Source organism: Lissotriton helveticus, chromosome 9, assembly GCF_964261635.1.
Source record: "Lissotriton helveticus chromosome 9, aLisHel1.1, whole genome shotgun sequence".
Classification (NCBI taxonomy): Eukaryota; Metazoa; Chordata; class Amphibia; order Caudata; family Salamandridae; genus Lissotriton; species Lissotriton helveticus.
The window spans coordinates 586,791,954-586,810,573 of record NC_136070.1 but is presented as its reverse complement, the minus strand read 5'-3'; positions in this window follow the sequence as shown (position 1 = coordinate 586,810,573).

Genomic DNA, 18,620 nt, shown 5'->3' with positions numbered 1-18,620 from the left:
TCCGGCGCGCCTGAAGATAACATGGGAAGGTAAATCCACCCTCTGTTCCACACCCAAGGCTGCTCATGATTTCCTTAAAAAGATTGGCAGTAAACACAAAAAAAAGAAACGCGCTTCCCAACAACAAGACTTAGACTGATCGGCTACGTAGCATGGAAGATGACGAATATGCTGTAGAAAGTGCAGTATACGAACTACAGAAACTGCACAATATGGATGCCACGAACTGTATAGGTGGTAAGCGTGATACAATAAGGGGACACATGATACTGTATTTCAGGATCTTACGAACGTTGTTGTCAACTCACAATGCAATACCAGGAACAGTATTGAGTGTATAGCATAGATTGGGGAACAGTTATGTAGGTCTGGTGGGACGGAGGTCGATACCCCCAGGTAAAATGACAGTACTGCATGTTTTACTCTTATAATCTTGTACTACACAGTGTGAGTTAGGACTGAGGATATAAAATATATGATTAGAGGTAATGCTCCCCTGACTCCCTAGAACTAAAGATTATATATCACGGCTGTTTGTTACAAGAAGCGATGTCCTTACACTGAAGGTAGGTAGATCCGTGCTCAGTAACGGATAAACGTAACATTGGGTGCAATGTTGATACGAATACTGTGAAAATGTGGCCTTAATCAAGAGTTGTGTTTAGAAAGTTACATATTGCGGGTACAATTATTGTCTGTCCACATCCATTAATTTGGATGGAGTAGTGGGCCCTCGGAGGACCTCTGTATGGGTATAGCCCGAAATGTTTTTAAGTTCAAAGACTGTTCTAACTGGGGTATGGCTTTGGCAAAATTGGGTTGCTGAAGTGGGTGGGGGGTTTCCAAGTTGGGGATTAGTTCAGTTCACAGGACCTGACCACTTGAGATGCATTGCTGACGCCCACTGGCATTGTAATAACACACATGGGACTTCTGCATTGAGATATTGTTGGCTGTCCAGGAGTTGGGCAAAGATACACATGACATTATGGGACGCGGGCTTGCCCACTGGGGATGGCTAACTCACATGACATGACAGGAAAAGCACATCTAAAACTGATAACATGGAACAAACGGGGATTTGCAAACCCAAAGAAGGTTAGACAGCTATTTGCCTGCCTAAACATATGGCAAATAGACATAGCGCTATTGCAGGAAACTCACATTAATCCCTCTATGAAGTGTACAATAGGCGGACTATTGGCTGAGGCTGGATATCACTCTGCCTACTCTACCTACTTGCGGGGAGTCACGATTTTAATAAAGAAGGGTACTAGCTTCAGCAAAGACCGTCTGGTGGTAGACACTAAAGGCAGATACCTCATTTTAACGGGGAAACTCAGAGGGCAAAGGGTCACACTTATCAATACGTACGGTCCCAACATTGATGCACCAGAGTTCTTCCAGGAAGTGTGGCAACATCTTCATGAGGCACATGATAGCATTTTACTTTGGGGCGGTGACTTGAGCCTCACACTGAATGATAATTTAGACAGATCGGGCCAACACTGGAACCGCATAGAAAAGCAAGAACAAAAGTCTTAGACATCCTCACTGATATAAATTTGCATGATGTATGGAGAACAAATAACCCAACCTCTAAAGAAGCGACACACTCCTCAGCTGCCTATGGCAGCTGGTCCCGTATCTACTACTGGATTGGTTCAGACACAATTCTACACTGGACCGAAGCCATCAAACACATGCCTAAGACCTCTATGATCATAACCCTATACTGTTAACCCTCCGCATCCCACATTACACACCACCACCATACAGCTGGAGATTCAGTGCCAAAGTCCTTACTGACCGGGTATATGCCAACACCATAGCCAAGGCAATCACCGACTACTTCCAGCTCAATGCGCCCTCCACACAAGATCCAAGTCTCCTTTGGGAGGCCTTTAAAGCCACCTTAAGGGGAGTATGCATCAGCACGAACACTGGGATACTCAGAGACATTCGAGGTCAACTAACACGCTGCGAAACACAGCTGAAAACACTTGAACAACGCTATGACCGCACACTAGACCAAACTGTCCTGGGGGAATTGAGGCAAGTCTTGTCTGAATACCAATCTTTATGTTAATAAACGCTATATAGCTAGGACTTATGGAGAAGGTGGAAGAGCGGGAAGAGTCTTGGCGGCTAAGATCTGTGAGGGTCGAAATTCCCAAAAAGTTGCAAATTCGGAAAGAGGATGGTACTGTATGCTCGGATGCAACAGGTATATTGGAGGGCTTTGTACAAACGTATGGCACACTGTATAAGTCGCAACCCACTGCGTCACCGACGGAAGTACTGGAATATCTAGAAGATGTTGCCATAGCGTGGCTCTCTGATACACAAAGGGCATATCTAGCACAACCCATAAGAGTAGAAGAAGTCACAGAGGTCATAAAAACATTACCCAATGGCAAAGCCCCAGGCCCCGACGGGTTCACGGGGGAATTTTACAAAACCTATGTAGACCTAATTGCCCCACACCTGGTCAAAATGTATGGTGATGCATTTGAGAAAGCAGAACTGCCGCCGACACAGAGGGAAGCAGTAGTGATAGCTCTACTGAAACCTGCTAAGGATCCGGAATTCTGCGATTCATACAGACCTTTGTCTTTAATAAACGTTGATTCTAAAATTTTAGCCAAACTATTAGCAAGCAGGCTGCAGCCACTTATGACCAACTTAGTACTTCCGGATCAATCGGGCTTCATACCAACTAGAGCCACTACGCATAACACTAGGACACTGTTTGCACTATCCCACTATCTCATACCGAACACTAAGGCAGTAGCAGTCATGTTAGATGCCGCTAAGGCTTTCGACTCTATTGAATGGACCTATCTACTAACGGTACTTCAGAGAATGGGGTTCCCTCCCATGTTTATCCAGTGGGTGAGATTGCTCTACACTCGACCAACAGCTACAATCAAAATCAACGGCTATATCTCTGACCCGATCAATATAGAACGGGGGACAAGACAAGGGTGCCCGTTGTCTCCTTTGCTATTCGCCCTTGCACTTGAGCCCTAGCTTGCAAAGTGAGACAAAATCACCGTCATTCTGCCCTACAATTCCCTAATAGACCACTGCATATATCACTATATGCGGATGATATGCTGCTATATGTACGAGACTCCGAACAACACCTGGCCCCACTTCTCCGTGAATATATTAAATTTGGCAGACACTCAGGACTCCAGATCAATTGGTCCAAATCATCTATTCTCCCACTGACAGATGCCACACTTCCACATGTCACAGAATTTCCCCTCGAATGGCAAGTAGAACCTATCAAATATTTAGGGGTGTGGTATCATAGAGACCCTGAAATTGTTAAACGAACGAATTATGGAAGAGCATTATCCTCTCTCGATGACAAGATCAATCGGTGGATACAATTACCACTTTCACTTGCAGACAGGATAGCTATCGTAAAGATGGTGGTCCTCCCTAAACTCCTCTATCTTTTTAACAATATACCGATACCACCGCCCAGAGAAGTATTCAAAAATATAACTGCTGTACTGAGGTTAATTTGGGCAGGCAAACAGGCGCGTGTAGAACTGCGTACATTAACTCTACTATATGTAAAAGGCGGAATGGGTGTCCCTGATTTTTATCTCTACTATCTTTGTGCACAGGCACAATACGCCTCGTACTGGTACCATCCAATACCGTACCAGACACGGCAGTGGAGGAGGGTGATGCCCTCCCCATCCCATTAACATCAATTATAACACACACCAGACCTCCACTGCACGCTAAAGATATCAACACAATCGACGCCACAAACAAAGCCTGGCAAAAGCTAGGACAAATGGCTGATAAATTGCCGCTATATGCACCGGCCCTACCGCTGAGTCACCATCCTGAGGTGTCCATTACCAATGAAACGGTAGGCATGAACCTACTACACCAAGTGGGGATAGACAACATGGGAGATTTATACAAGGATGGAGTGTTCAAGACGGCCCAGGATCTTACTTGTATTACCAACCAGACGCTGCTGTTTCAATTTACATATCACAGACTTCAGGGGGCAATGAAGAAAGCATACCCTAGTTTTCCGGATGAGCAGCTTGACACATTACAACTAATTATATCTTCACCGAATACTAAGCACTTAGTATCCCGATTATACACCACAGCACAGAATGAGTTGAAAATCACGACAGATAGGGCACGGGAAAGGTGAGACAAAGCCCTTGATAATCTTCTCACAGAGGAAGAATGGCGGACCGCCTGCGCCCTGACTCCAATGCTCACACTGAATGGGAATCTTCGAATCATTCACTTTATGTACTTACACCAGGCATATTATACACCTGTGAAAGTATTTAAATATGGCTTACGAGCCGACACAGGCTGTAAACGATGTGGGGTTGAGCAGGCAGACTTCATCCACCTTGCGTGGGCGTGTTCGCGAATACAGGCTTACATATGAGGAGGAGTTGCCAGCGAGATCCCGCCCCAAAAACTACTGGAACTATCTCACATCTTATTTTAATGTACAATCAACTGATTAAGAACGCTATAATATGTTTACTGATCACTGTAATGCACAAGCTAATGTATTGCATATCATATAATGGGTTGATGAATGCGGTAGTGTAAAGGTCCGAAATGATTTTCTCCTTTTTAGGGCTCGGCCTCCGCCCACTGAAAGTGGGAGGAGTTTCGAGATCCTAATGTTAAAGAAAAAAAAAAGTATCTCCTAGGGCTTTGGCGAGAGACATTCCACACATTCCTTAGTGTGGGATGTCATCTGGCCAGTGATTCGTCTTCGTTGTGGTGTCGTTTTAATAGCCTTGAAGTGATAGGCTAAATGTCGTTTTCGTCGGGCATGTGTAGCATTTTTCGTGCGTGTGCGCGCAAAGAAGTACATTAATTATAATTAGGAGCTGTCAGGGTGCCTCCGTAAGTGAATCCAGATGGCCGGGCGCGTTCACCATTCAGCAGCGCTCAGCGCGCAGCTGCTCCATGCCAGGCCGGGAAAGGGCTTCATTAGTTCAAGAACAAGAGTCTGACGTTCTGTCATGGGCTGTTCATTTAATCTCAGTTTCATTTTTTTTCTGGAATGGTCCGTGGCCGGTGTGAATGGAATTGTTCTCTCGAGTTTATTATGTGTTTCTTTGCAGCAGCTTTTGTTTTCGGAGCTGAGGTAATGAATAGCAAGCTGGCAGGCAGCGCCTTTTAGAACTGTTTGCTTTCTGTTTGAGACTCCTGACAATGTTTTACAAAATCTTTTTTCTAAAAGCAAGCATCTATCGGAAGTGGGAGATAGGAACCTTTTGACTGGTTTCATATAGTTCAGAGATTCACTTTCATTCCTCTTTAAATATCACTCTTTAGGTGTTCAAGGTTTGTGTATATTTTTTTTACATATCTTAAGACAATCCAAAAGTATTTTTTCAAGATGAAATGCCAAAGCAGCACAATGCAGAGCAATGACATACTACAAGTGGCATACTATAATATTTTTTTAATAAGGGGCAAAACGTTGAAAGCCTAATAGCATTCTCAAAGTTTATGTGTAGTGTTCATAAAAGCAGCAAATCTGGGATAAGCTGGGGGGAACTGTCTTTCGCTCTAAAGGCTGTCTGTCAACAGGTTTCCCCTTTCAGAAGTCTAACTGGAATTCTTCAGGACTGTTTATATGGAGTAGTTGCACTATTCTAGCAGACAGTAAAGCATCTGATTACAGTGGTCTTGGGGGCAGAAAACATGACCGCCTTGCTCCTGTCACACTCACATTCGTGTATATGACAATTGTGAGAGTGCAGTTTGAGAGTTGAGAGTGCAGATTGAGAGTGCAGATTGAGAGTGCAGATTGAGAGTGCAGATTGAGAGTGCAGTTTGAGAGTGCAGTTTGAGAGTGCAGTTTGAGAGTGCAGTTTGAGAGTGCAGTATGAGAGTGCAGTATGAGAGTGCAGTATGAGAGTGCAGATTGAGAGTGGTGTTTGAGAGTGCAGAGTGGAGATTGAGAGTTGAGAGTGCAGTTTGAGAGTGCAGTTTGAGAGTGCAGAGTGGCGGTGCAGAGTGCAGAGTGGCGGTGCAGAGTGGCGGTGCAGAGTGCGGAGTGGCGGTGCAGAGTGGCGGTGCAGAGTGGCGGTGCAGAGTGGCGGTGCAGAGTGGCGGTGCAGAGTGGGGGTGCAGAGTGGGGGTGCAGAGTGGGGGTGCAGAGTGGGGGTGCAGAGTGCAGAGTGGCGGTGCAGAGTGGCGGTGCAGAGTGGCGGTGCAGAGTGCAGAGTGGCGGTGCAGAGTGGCGGTGCAGAGTGCAGAGTGGCGGTGCAGAGTGGCGGTGCAGAGTGGCGGTGCAGAGTGGCGGCGCAGAGTGGCGGCGCAGAGTGGCGGTGCAGAGTGGCGGTGCAGAGTGGCGGTGCAGCGGTGCAGAGTGGCGGTGCAGAGTGGCGGTGCAGAGTGGCGGTGCACAGTGGCGGTGCAGAGTGGCGGTGCAGAGTGGCGGTGCAGAGTGGCATTGCGGCGGTGCAGAGTGGCGGTGCAGAGTGGCGGTGCAGAGGTGCAGAGTGGCGGTGCAGAGTGGCAGTGCAGAGTGGCGGTGCAGAGTGGCGGTGCAGAGTGGCGGTGCAGAGTGCAGAGTGGCGGTGCAGAGTGGCGGTGCAGAGTGCAGAGTGGCGGTGCAGAGTGGCGGTGCAGAGTGCAGAGTGGCGGTGCAGAGTGGCGGTGCAGAGTGGCGGTGCAAAGTGGCGGTGCAGAGTGGCGGTGCAGAGTGCAGAGTGGCGGTGCAGAGTGGCGGTGCAGAGTGGCGGTGCAGAGTGGCGGTGCAGAGTGGCGGTGCAGAGTGCAGAGTGGCGGTGCAGAGTGGCGGTGAAGAGTGCAGAGTGGCGGTGCAGAGTGGCGGTGCAAAGTGGCGGTGCAGAGTGGCGGTGCAGAGTGCAGAGTGGTGGTGCAGAGTGGCGGTGCAGAGTGGCGGTGCAGAGTGGCGGTGCAGAGTGGCGGTGCAGAGTGCAGAGTGGCGGTGCAGAGTGGCGGTGCAGAGTGCAGAGTGGCGGTGCAGAGTGGCGGTGCAGAGTGCAGAGTGGCGGTGCAGAGTGGCGGTGCAGAGTGCAGAGTGGCGGTGCAGAGTGGCGGTGCAGAGTGGCGGTGCAGAGTGGCGGTGCAGAGTGCAGAGTGGCGGTGCAGAGTGGCGGTGCAGAGTGCAGAGTGGCGGTGCAGAGTGGCGGTGCAGAGTGGGGGTGCAGAGTGGCGGTGCAGAGTGGCGGTGCAGAGTGGCGGCGCAGAGTGGCGGTGCGGCGGTGCAGAGTGCAGAGTGGCGGTGCAGCGGTGCAGAGTGGCGGTGCAGAGTGGCGGTGCGGCGGTGCAGAGTGGCGGTGCAGAGTGGCGGTGCAGAGTGCAGAGTGGCGGTGCAGAGTGGCGGTGCAGAGTGCAGAGTGGCGGTGCAGAGTGCAGAGTGGTGGTGCAGAGTGGCGGTGCAGAGTGCAGAGTGGCGGTGCAGAGTGGTGGTGCAGAGTGGCGGTGCAGAGTGCAGAGTGGCGGTGCAGAGTGGCGGTGCAGAGTGGGGGTGCAGAGTGGGGGTGCAGAGTGGCGGTGCAGAGTGCAGAGTGGCGGTGCAGAGTGGCGGTGCAGAGTGGCGGTGCAGAGTGGCGGTGCAGAGTGGCGGTGCAGAGTGCAGAGTGGCGGTGCAGAGTGGCGGTGCAGAGTGCAGAGTGGGGGTGCAGAGTGGGGGTGCAGAGTGCAGAGTGGCGGTGCAGAGTGGCGGTGCAGAGTGGCGGTGCAGAGTGGCGGTGCAGAGTGGTGGTGCAGAGTGGCGGTGCAGAGTGCAGAGTGGCGGTGCAGAGTGGCGGTGCAGAGTGCAGAGTGGGGGTGCAGAGTGGGGGTGCAGAGTGGCGGTGCAGAGTGGCGGTGCAGAGTGCAGAGTGGCGGTGCAGAGTGGCGGTGCAGAGTGGCGGTGCAGAGTGCAGAGTGGCGGTGCAGAGTGGCGGTGCAGAGTGCAGAGTGGGGGTGCAGAGTGGGGGTGCAGAGTGGGGGTGCAGAGTGACGGTGCAGAGTGGCGGTGCAGAGTGGCGGCGCAGAGTGGCGGCGCAGAGTGGCGGCGCAGAGTGGCGGCGCAGAGTGGCGGCGCAGAGTGGCGGCGCAGAGTGGCGGCGCAGAGTGGCGGCGCAGAGTGGCGGTGCAGAGTGGCGGTGCAGAGTGGCGGTGCAGAGTGGCGGTGCAGAGTGCAGAGTGGCGGTGCAGAGTGGCGGTGCAGAGTGGCGGTGCAGAGTGGCGGTGCAGAGTGGCGGTGCAGAGTGGCATTGCGGCGGTGCAGAGTGGCGGTGCAGAGTGGCGTTGCGGCAGTGCAGAGTGGCGGTGCAGAGTGGCGGTGCAGAGTGGCGGTGCAGAGTGGCGGTGCAGAGTGGCGGTGCAGAGTGCAGAGTGGCGGTGCAGAGTGCAGAGTGGCGGTGCAGAGTGCAGAGTGGCGGTGCAGAGTGGTGGTGCAAAGTGGCGGTGCAGAGTGCAGAGTGGCGGTGCAGAGTGCAGAGTGGCGGTGCAGAGTGGCGGTGCAGGGTGCGGTGCGGCGGTGCAGAGTGGCGGTGCAGAGTGGCGGTGCAGAGTGGCAGTGCAGAGTGGCGGTGGAGAGTGGCGGTGCAGAGTGGCGGTGGAGAGTGGCGGTGCAGAGTGGCGGTGCAGAGTGGTGGTGCAGAGTGGCGGTGCAGAGTGCAGAGTGGCGGTGCAGAGTGGGGGTGCAGAGTGGCGGTGCAGAGTGGCGGTGCAGAGTGCAGAGTGGCGGTGCAGAGTGGCGGTGCGGCGGTGCAGAGTGGCGGTGCAGAGTGCAGAGTGGCGGTGCAGAGTGGCGGTGCAGAGTGCAGAGTGGCGGTGCAGAGTGGCGGTGCAGAGTGGCGGTGCAGAGTGGCGGTGCAGAGTGCAGAGTGGCGGTGCAGAGTGCAGAGTGGCGGTGCAGAGTGGCGGTGCAGAGTGGCGGTGCAGAGTGGCGGTGCAGCGGTGCAGAGTGGCGGTGCAGAGTGGCGGTGCAGAGTGGCGGTGCAGAGTGCAGAGTGGCGGTGCAGAGTGGCGGTGCAGAGTGGCGGTGCAGAGTGCAGAGTGGCGGTGCAAAGTGGCGGTGCAGAGTGGCGGTGCAGAGTGCAGAGTGGCGGTGCAGAGTGGCGGTGCAGAGTGCAGAGTGGCGGTGAAGAGTGGCGGTGCAGAGTGGCGGTGCAGAGTGCAGAGTGGCGGTGCAGAGTGGCGGTGCAGAGTGGCGGTGCGGCGGTGCAGAGTGGCGGTGCGGCGGTGCAGAGTGGCGGTGCAGAGTGGCGGTGCAGAGTGGCGGTGCAGAGTGGCGGTGCAGAGTGGCGGTGCAGAGTGGCGGTGCAGAGTGGCGGTGCAGAGTGGCGTTGCGGCGGTGCAGAGTGGCGGTGCAGAGTGGCGGTGCAGAGTGGCGGTGCAGGGTGCAGAGTGGCGGTGCAGAGTGGCGGTGCAGAGTGGCGGTGCAGAGTGGCGGTGCAGAGTGGCGGTGCAGAGTGGCGGTGCAGAGTGCAGAGTGGCGGTGCAGAGTGGCGGTGCAGAGTGGCGGTGCAGAGTGGCGGTGCAGAGTGCAGAGTGGCGGTGCAGAGTGCAGAGTGGCGGTGCAGAGTGCAGAGTGGGGGTGCAGAGTGGCGGTGCAGAGTGCAGAGTGGCGGTGCAGAGTGCAGAGTGGCGGTGCAGAGTGGCGGTGCAGAGTGGCGGTGCGGCGGTGCGGCGGTGCAGAGTGGCGGTGCAGAGTGGCGGTGCAGAGTGCAGAGTGGCGGTGCAGAGTGGCGGTGCAGAGTGCAGAGTGGCGGTGCAGAGTGGCGGTGCAGAGTGCAGAGTGGCGGTGCAGAGTGCAGAGTGGCGGTGCAGAGTGGCGGTGCAGAGTGCAGAGTGGCGGTGCAGAGTGGCGGTGCAGAGTGGGGTTGCAGAGTGGGGTTGCAGAGTGGCGGTGCAGAGTGGCGGTGCAGAGTGGCGGTGCAGAGTGGCGGTGCAGAGTGGCGGCGCAGAGTGGCGGCGCAGAGTGGCGGCGCAGAGTGGCGGCGCAGAGTGGTGGCGCAGAGTGGCGGCGCAGAGTGGCGGTGCAGAGTGGCGGTGCAGAGTGGCGGTGCAGAGTGGCGGTGCAGAGTGGCGGTGCAGAGTGCAGAGTGGCGGTGCAGAGTGGCGGTGCAGAGTGGCAGTGCAGAGTGCAGAGTGGCGGTGCAGAGTGGTGGTGCAGAGTGCAGAGTGGCGGTGCAGAGTGGCGGTGCAGAGTGCAGAGTGGCGGTGCAGAGTGGCGGTGCAGAGTGGCGGTGCAGAGTGGCGGTGCAGAGTGGGGGTGCAGAGTGGGGGTGCAGAGTGGCGGTGCAGAGTGGCGGTGCAGAGTGGCGGTGCGGTGGTGCAGAGTGGCGGTGCAGAGTGGCGGTGCAGAGTGGCGGTGCAGAGTGGCGGTGCAGAGTGGCGGTGCAGAGTGCAGAGTGGCGGTGCAGAGTGGCGGTGCAGAGTGCAGAGTGGCGGTGCAGAGTGGCGGTGCAGAGTGCAGAGTGGCGGTGCAGAGTGGCGGTGCAGAATGGCGGTGCAGAGTGGCGGTGCAGAGTGCAGAGTGGCGGTGCAGAGTGGCGGTGCAGAGTGGCGGTGCAGAGTGGCGGTGCGGCGGTGCAGAGTGGCGGTGCAGAGTGGCGGTGCAGAGTGCAGAGTGGCGGTGCAGAGTGGCGGTGCAGAGTGGCGGTGCAGAGTGGCGGTGCAGAGTGGCGGTGCAGAGTGCAGAGTGGCGGTGCAGAGTGGCGGTGCAGAGTGGCGGTGCAGAGTGGCGGTGCAGAGTGGCGGTGAGTGCAGAGTGGCGGTGAGTGCAGAGTGGCGGTGAGTGCAGAGTGGCGGTGAGTGCAGAGTGGCGGTGAGTGCAGAGTGACAGTGAGTGCAGAGTGACAGTGAGTGCAGAGTGACAGTGAGATCAGAGTGACAGTGTGTGCAGAGTGACAGCAGAGTGACAGTGAGTGCAGAGTGACAGCAGAGTGACAGTGAGTGCAGAGCGACAGCAGAGTGACAGTGAGTGCAGAGTGACAGTGAGTGCAGAGTGACAGTGAGTGCAGAGTGACAGTGAGTGCAGAGTGACTGTAGAGTGCAGAGTGACTGTAGAGTGCAGAGTGACAGCAGAGTGCAGAGTGACAGCAGAGTGCAGAGTGACAGCAGAGTGCAGAGTGACAGTGAGTGCAGAGTGACAGTGAGTGCAGAGTGACAGCAGAGTGACAGCAGAGTGACAGTGAGTGCAGAGTGACAGCAGAGTGACAGTGAGTGCAGAGTGACATTGAGTGCAGAGTGACAGTGAGTGCAGAGTGACAGCAGAGTGACAGTGAGTGCAGAGTGACAGCAGAGTGACAGTGAGTGCAGAGTGACAGTGAGTGCAGAGTGACAGTGAGTGCAGAGTGACTGTAGAGTGCAGAGTGACTGTAGAGTGAGTGCAGAGTGACTGTAGAGTGAGTGCAGAGTGAGTGCAGAGTGACAGTGAGTGCAGAGTGACAGTGAGTGACAGTGAGTGCAGAGTGACAGTGAGTGCAGAGTGACAGCAGAGTGACAGTGAGTGCAGAGTGACAGTGAGTGCAGAGTGACAGCAGAGTGACAGTGAGTGCAGAGTGACAGTGAGTGCAGAGTGACAGTGAGTGACAGTGAGTGCAGAGTGACAGTGAGTGCAGAGTGACAGCAGAGTGACAGTGAGTGCAGAGTGACAGCAGAGTGACAGTGAGTGCAGAGTGACAGCAGAGTGACAGTGAGTGCAGAGTGACAGCAGAGTGACAGTGAGTGCAGAGTGACAGTGAGTGCAGAGTGACAGTGAGTGCAGAGTGACTGTAGAGTGCAGAGTGACTGTAGAGTGAGTGCAGAGTGACTGTAGAGTGAGTGCAGAGTGAGTGCAGAGTGACAGTGAGTGCAGAGTGCAGAGTGACAGTGAGTGCAGAGTGACAGTGAGTGCAGAGTGACTGTAGAGTGAGTGCAGAGTGACAGTGAGTGCAGAGTGACAGTGAGTGCAGAGTGACAGTGAGTGCAGAGTGACAGTGAGTGCAGAGTGACAGGGAGTGCAGAGTGACAGGGAGTGCAGAGTGACAGGGAGTGCAGAGTGACAGTGAGTGCAGAGTGACAGTGAGTGCAGAGTGACAGGGAGTGCAGAGTGACAGGGAGTGCAGAGTGACAGTGAGTGCAGAGTGACAGTGAGTGCAGAGTGACAGTGAGTGCAGAGTGACAGTGAGTGCAGAGTGACAGTGAGTGCAGAGTGACCGCAGAGACAGTGTGTCAGGGTGCACATTGTGTGAGTGTGCAGAATGAGTGTGCAGGGTAAACAGTGTGTGACTATGCAGGGTGACATTGGGAGTGTGCGGGTGAGCAGTGTGTGAATGTTACGGGGCAGTGTGTGAGTGTGCAGAAAACACCACACACACATACACCACACACACATAACGCACACACAAACCACACACCTCAGTCTCTCAACACCACACACTTGTCACCACTCAACACAACACACTCACCACCACACTCACTCCCCAGGCTCACCCCCACAGACTCACCACCACACACTCACCAGCACACAGAAAACAACACACACAACAACACACCCCCAGCCGTCAATGAATGCTTTCACCATGCACAAACACCAACAACCATCATCCATCTGTGCACGCTTTTACCAAGCACACACCCACCAGCCGTCAGTGCACCCTTCCACCAGGCACACACACCTCCAGCCGGCAGTGCACTTTTCCACCAAGCAATCGCAGTATGGTACACTTTACTTTTAAACATATTCATATAAAGCACAGCATGCCACCATTGGTAAAATTACAATTCAACCAACATACTTCCACTACACACCACATGCACACACTCCATAACACATGGCAAAAAGACATTGGCATTTACAATGCCATTAGCTCAAACTCAAATAAATCCGAGCCCGATTGCATTTCTAATGCTTGTTTTATTCGGTTTTAAATGTCTAAAAATCCAATAAACAGAATTTTTTTTAAAAAAAGAAGGGAAGAGGGGATCACAGGGGCACGGAGGGGGTGGGAAGCAGGGGCAGAGGGGAGTGGAATGGAAGAAGGGAGGGGAGAGGATGGGAGGGCAGAGCAGAGATAAGTAGATGGAGGGAGAGGGGAGACAAGGGGAAAGGATGAGGGAGTTTCAGGGAAGTGGAAGGGAAGAGGGGAAGTGAGTAGAGAGCCTGGGAGAGGAAGGAGACGAGGTAACAGAAGCAAGTGGAAGGGAGAGGAGGGAATGGGAGGGAGACAGAAGGGGAGAGGAGATGGTTAGGGTAGTGAAAAGGAAATAGGAAGGAGAGTGGAGAGAAGTGAAAGGGAAGAGGGGATGGGATTAGGAAGAGTAGGGGATTTGAGAAGAGTGGGTTGGGCAGGGAGGGGGTGGGTGGGAGGGAAGCGGAAAGAGCAGAGGGGTGAGGAGGGGATTGGGGTGGAGGATGGGATGGGATGAGAAGGAGGGCGACAAGTGAAAGAAAAGTGGTAGAGGAGAGGAGGTGATGTGGAGTGGAGAGAGTAGGAGGGTAGAGGAGGGGAAGATGTGAAAGGAGAGAAGGAATGTAGAAGACGTGATGGGAGGGGAAGGAAGCGTGAGACATTAGGTGATGGGAAGGCAAGGGAAGGGAGAGAGGAGGGGTGGGAGAAAGGGATAGGATGAAAGTAAAGGAAGAGTGGAGAAGATGGGACGGGAGGGCAAGAACATGGTAGGGGAGAGAAGGGATGGAATTAGAAAGGAAGTATGGAGGGAAGAAGAGTATGGGAGGAAAGTGGAATGAGTGAAGGGAAGGGGGTAGGAGAGGTGATGGGAGAAGGAGGAAGGGGACAAGAGAAGGGATAATGGGAGGGAAGAGGAAAGGATTTGGTGGGGAGGGGGAACATCCTTTACAATGCAACTTTTTCAACGCAGTACCTTTACCACGCAGGTATTACAACGCAAGTCGTTACAACGACTTGCGCTGGGAGCGCTGTAGGATAGGGAATAGTTTAATTTACTATCCAAAACCTTCCCTACTATCCACAGGGACTGGAGTTGGAATAGTAAATTAAACGATTCCACTATCCAGCGCCCCCCAACGCAAGTCGTTGTAACGACTAGCGTTGTAAAACCTGCGTGGTAAAGGCATGCGTTGTGAAAGCATGCGTTGTAACAACATACATCCGGTGGGGAGAAGAGGGCAGGGGATGGAAGAGGGTATGGAAGTAGAAGGAAGTGGAACGGGGGAAGGGAAATGGGGAGGGAGAGGAGGCGATTGGCAACAAGAGGACAAGAGGAGGGGTAATGAGAGGGATATTGGAAGGGAAGTGCTAGGAAGAGAGGAGGTGTTGGGGAGGGGAGAGAAGGGGTGGGAGTGGGGAGGGGCTAAAAGGGGGTGGGGGAGAAAAGGGAGGGGAGAGGATGTGAGATAAGGGAGAGTAGGAGGTGGAGGGAAGTGGAAGGGAACAGTGGGGGTGGAAGAGAATAGAGGGGAATGGGATGGGGTGGTGGAAGGGAAGAGAGGAGTGGTGGAAGGGAAGAGAGGAGGGGGGGCAGAGCAGAGATAAGTAGATGGAGGGAGAGGGGAGACAAGGGGAAAGGATGAGGGAGTTTCAGGGAAGTGGAAGGGAAGAGGGGAAGTGAGTAGAGAGCCTGGGAGAGGAAGGAGACGAGGTAACAGAAGCAAGTGGAAGGGAGAGGAGGGAATGGGAGGGAGACAGAAGGGGAGAGGAGATGGTTAGGGTAGTGAAAAGGAAATAGGAAGGAGAGTGGAGAGAAGTGAAAGGGAAGAGGGGATGGGATTAGGAAGAGTAGGGGATTTGAGAAGAGTGGGTTGGGCAGGGAGGGGGTGGGTGGGAGGGAAGCGGAAAGAGCAGAGGGGTGAGGAGGGGATTGGGGTGGAGGATGGGATGGGATGAGAAGGAGGGCGACAAGTGAAAGAAAAGTGGTAGAGGAGAGGAGGTGATGTGGAGTGGAGAGAGTAGGAGGGTAGAGGAGGGGAAGATGTGAAAGGAGAGAAGGAATGTAGAAGACGTGATGGGAGGGGAAGGAAGCGTGAGACATTAGGTGATGGGAAGGCAAGGGAAGGGAGAGAGGAGGGGTGGGAGAAAGGGATAGGATGAAAGTAAAGGAAGAGTGGAGAAGATGGGACGGGAGGGCAAGAACATGGTAGGGGAGAGAAGGGATGGAATTAGAAAGGAAGTATGGAGGGAAGAAGAGTATGGGAGGAAAGTGGAATGAGTGAAGGGAAGGGGGTAGGAGAGGTGATGGGAGAAGGAGGAAGGGGACAAGAGAAGGGATAATGGGAGGGAAGAGGAAAGGATTTGGTGGGGAGGGGGAACATCCTTTACAATGCAACTTTTTCAACGCAGTACCTTTACCACGCAGGTATTACAACGCAAGTCGTTACAACGACTTGCGCTGGGAGCGCTGTAGGATAGGGAATAGTTTAATTTACTATCCAAAACCTTCCCTACTATCCACAGGGACTGGAGTTGGAATAGTAAATTAAACGATTCCACTATCCAGCGCCCCCCAACGCAAGTCGTTGTAACGACTAGCGTTGTAAAACCTGCGTGGTAAAGGCATGCGTTGTGAAAGCATGCGTTGTAACAACATACATCCGGTGGGGAGAAGAGGGCAGGGGATGGAAGAGGGTATGGAAGTAGAAGGAAGTGGAACGGGGGAAGGGAAATGGGGAGGGAGAGGAGGCGATTGGCAACAAGAGGACAAGAGGAGGGGTAATGAGAGGGATATTGGAAGGGAAGTGCTAGGAAGAGAGGAGGTGTTGGGGAGGGGAGAGAAGGGGTGGGAGTGGGGAGGGGCTAAAAGGGGGTGGGGGAGAAAAGGGAGGGGAGAGGATGTGAGATAAGGGAGAGTAGGAGGTGGAGGGAAGTGGAAGGGAACAGTGGGGGTGGAAGAGAATAGAGGGGAATGGGATGGGGTGGTGGAAGGGAAGAGAGGAGTGGTGGAAGGGAAGAGAGGAGGGGGGGAATGGAAGAAATGAGAAAGGGGACGAGGGAAGTGAGGAGGAAAGATGACAGTGGAGGGGAGTGAGGAGCAGGGAAGTGGAAGAGGGAAATGGGAAGGAGACAAGAGGGGAGTGGGGAGGAGGGTTGAGGAATGAGGGGGGAGGATGAAGAAGAGAAAGGTGAACGGGGAAGAGGAGGGAACAAAGGATGAAGGTAGAGTATAGGATGACAGGGAAGGGGTGTGGTAGGTAAGAAAGGAGGTGATGGGAGTGGGGAGGCCAGAGAAGGTGTGGGTAGGATTGGGGAGGGAAGTGAATGGCAAGAGGAGGTGTGGGAGTGGGAGGTAGGAGTGCAGATTTGCATATAGCTGGGTCTGAACTGAGGTGGTGAGGTGAGCTAAAGAACAATGATGTATTCAACCCAGATCTGTGGCTGGTGGTGACTGCCTGAAAAGTTTCAGCGCTCCGCCCATCATCTCTTTGTGTTTTGTTTCTTCTTTTGATTACATCTGGTTGGTGTTTCTGCGGGGTGCAGATGTTATTATTTCCATTCTGTCTTTAACAGTTTAAGTGACATAAGGATACCTGAGGTATATTTTCCCTTTTTTCTCTTTTCCTCCGATAATGGGCTGCATGCTCAAGAGGTCATATATAAATGATGCGTCTTCCGGTTGGGAAGGTTCTCTTTTCACATGCTTCTTTCGAACCAGTTTGGTGATGCTAGTATGCATCACTGTGAACTGCTGTATTTCTTTTAGATATCAACACAATGGGCAACCCAAACAACCCTTGAGGGCTTGGGCAAAAATCAATGATCAGGTATGTATGCCTTCAAGGGATTTTATTTCACAATATTTTGTCTCTTTAACAGAGAGTTTCAACTTATAAGGGTCCAATGAATAGACACCTATCTTTTTTGGAAGATAATTCCTATTCTTAGTCAATATGACACCATTAAATCTATGGTAACGTCTAGATTTCTGTCATTTGGTTTACTCCTACAGTGTATTAAGTAAACTTACGCATGCTATCACAGTAGACATGCAGCAAAGGAAAAAACTGACAGAAATCTAGACGTTACCATAGATTTAATGGTGTCAAATTGACTAAGAATAGGAATTACACGCCAAATTTTTAACCGATTGTTTGAATGCCAACATTATTCCAACAGGGCTTCAAATTCGCAATATACCTATAATCTTCACGGAAGATGAAGAGTTCAGAATAGGTTTCAGCTTTTCAGCTAATAGATGTTCACGCACCTGGATGGTGCCCAGCATCGAAACAGCTCTTAGAATCATTAAAACCTTAACTAAAGAGATTGAGTCACTTGAAAAGAAAATCACAGGAGATTCAACAATCACTAACAGTAAATTTCTGCTAGATAAAGTGCAACAAACCATCCGTGAATTTGAGGAATTCAATTCACATAAAAAGACAGAAAAATTACAAAACGATATAAGATGCTATAACAAAGAAAAGACATATCCTTACCTGAATAAAGATTTTTACATCTCACAAGGTCAGAACCATCAAACTAGAAAACGGGTTACTTTTTCCGAAACTAATTCAGAATCAGGAAGCGATAAATCATTTGAGAACAATCCTAGAAACTTTTACCAACAACCATCCACCTCACATCAGACTTTTTTAGGCCAGGACCACAGGGGCTCAGGGCCACCGCGGAGACATCAAGCCCCAAGGAGAGGATGGTATCGAAACCAATAGACACCAGGGTTTCGCAAAACTCGCAACCAATACCATGAGTGGTAAAACCAAATCAAACCATCCCCATTTTTAATCTATCTTTACATATTCTGTCTGAACAGGAGACCGCAGTGTTATCAGCAGGTCTCAGCTTTGTTCCAACATACAAGAATGATCTTTTTCAAACCAAGTTGGAGATATATAGATTCTTTCGAACAGTGCGCCTAAAGAACTTTTTTGCGAATAACATCTGCATATCTCAGTATGGTATTACAGGCCTCAGAAACAATGCAACCTTTTTTCCAATGAATTCTATGGTAAGAAAGGAAGTGCTTGCTTTTGAAAATGCCACCATGATAGAAATAGAAAATCTTTTTAAAGAAAAAATAAGATACCATTCCAATTTCCCCAAAGAACATCAGGAGGCTCTAAAAAAACTACAGTCCCTATCAAATGCCATTATTAAACCTGCGGACAAAGGGGGTGGAATAGTACCGTGGGACAGAAATGATTATAATAAGGAGACACTAAAACAACTGACAATTCCAACTCACTATAAAGAACTTAAAAGTAATCCCACTGATCGATTAGCAAAAGAGATTGCATCATTAAGTAAACTGGGACTAGAAGGCGGTTGGTTGAATGATAAAGAAGCAGCCTTCTTAATTAATAAAACACTCACAGTGCCAGCAATCTACATGCTCCCAAAGGTGCACAAAAATGCTACAGAACCACCTGGACGTCCCATAGTAGCGGGTTGTAATTCAATTCTGAAGCCTTTAGCTCAGTATTCAGACTTTTTTATCAGGCCTTTTGCTGTCAATCAAACATCCTATATCAGAGACACCATGGCTGTGATCAATGATGTAGAAAACTTTGATTTTGACCCTCTGAATGACTTCCTTGTCACAATGGACATTGAAAGTCTTTATACAAACATCCCTCAAATCGAAGTTCTGAAAATTTTAACAAAACTGCTGGATACACGCCCAAGGCCCCATGAAGTCCCCACTGACTT